This window comes from Asparagus officinalis, chromosome 7 (assembly GCF_001876935.1).
Source record: "Asparagus officinalis chromosome 7, Aspof.V1, whole genome shotgun sequence".
NCBI classification, from domain to species: Eukaryota; Viridiplantae; Streptophyta; class Magnoliopsida; order Asparagales; family Asparagaceae; genus Asparagus; species Asparagus officinalis.
The window spans coordinates 122747408-122748877 of NC_033800.1; positions in this window are offsets into that span (position 1 = coordinate 122747408).

The window sequence follows — 1470 nt, forward strand, 5'->3', positions numbered from 1 at the left end:
GTGACCGACACGCCCGCCGCACACGTGGCACGTGGGCAATAGTGTAAGTTGTGCCCGCTGATCTCTTTACGGGTGGGTGGTGTTGCCAACTAACGTCCTAATAGAGGGTATTCCGCATTAAAAAAATTACGCTGAGAGTAAGGGGCTCTTTGGTTGGCATTTTTTGCTCTTGTAAAGCTGTCAAAACTGACAAAAACTATCAGTTTTGACAGCTTTACTTGTAAAAACGTCCAAAAATGAGCGTTTTTACAAGTAAAGCTGTCATTTTTGACAGCTTTTATCAGTTTTGACAGCTTTACAAGGGCAAAAAATGCCAACCAAACTGCCCCTAAGCATTTCGCTATTGGTGACTTTAAATAAAGTCGGCGAATATGGAACCAATGCGTGAAATTCCGAATTACAATTTTATATTTTAACGCATTTTTATAAATTGGATAATTTTCTTATTATGAGTTGAAATTTAAAACTTGCGTAACGGTAACAATTTTCTCAAGATAATATCTAACCATTATAGCTTTGTATTCTGACAGTACGAATACTAAATTTTGATTGCATATGATATGGGCAAGTTTTTAAGATTGTGAAAATGACGAAGGAATTGAGCAATGAATTGAGAAAAACGTGAAGAATAAGCAAAACATGCACCACCACACCCTGATGTGGTGTCTGTCATGGGTGTGACAGAATCTGTCCTGTTTATTATGGGTGTGGTGTCTGTCACACTCTGGTGTGACAGAATCTGCCCTGTTTGTCATGGGTGTGATGTGTGCCACACTAGGGTATGACAGACTTGTTTTTAGAATCTCAATCAGTTTAGGATTGTGTTTTGTTATAAATAGAGACACGTTTTTTAGGGTTTCTTGTTTTTAGAATCTCAATCAGTTTAGGATTGTGTTTTGTTATAAATAGAGACACGTTTTTTAGGGTTTCTTTGGCTTTGTTTAGGCTTTGATTGTGTTATAAATAGAGACACGTTTTTTAGGGTTTCTTTGGCTTTGTTTAGGCTTTGATTGGGCTTTGATTAAACATTGATTGGGGAATATTTGGAGCACAAAAAGAGGTATTTTTTGAGCTTTTGGTTAGGGTTTTGTTTGGAGAGATTAAGAGTTTTGTTGGTGAGATTAGTTTGTTCCTTCGAGTGATTTATAATCTCAATTTGTACTATTCTTCTCTATTAATGAAAACCTCATCCCCTTCTTGCCCTGTGGACGTAGGCAACTTGCCGAACCACGTTAAAATTGGTGTTTTGTTTGTACATTGATATTTAGTTCGTTTGGCTCTCTTGGATTGACGTTTGGTTTGGTTCCTCGACACAGCTTTTGACACAACAATTTGGTATCAGAGCTCGGGCTACGCTTGGGCTATTTGGAGGAGTAGATCGATTTGGAAAGCTCGTCTAGGGTTTTAATTGGTAAGAAAGGTGGGATCTTTTCGGTAAAGCTTCTTTCTTTTCTCAGTTTTAGATCTATT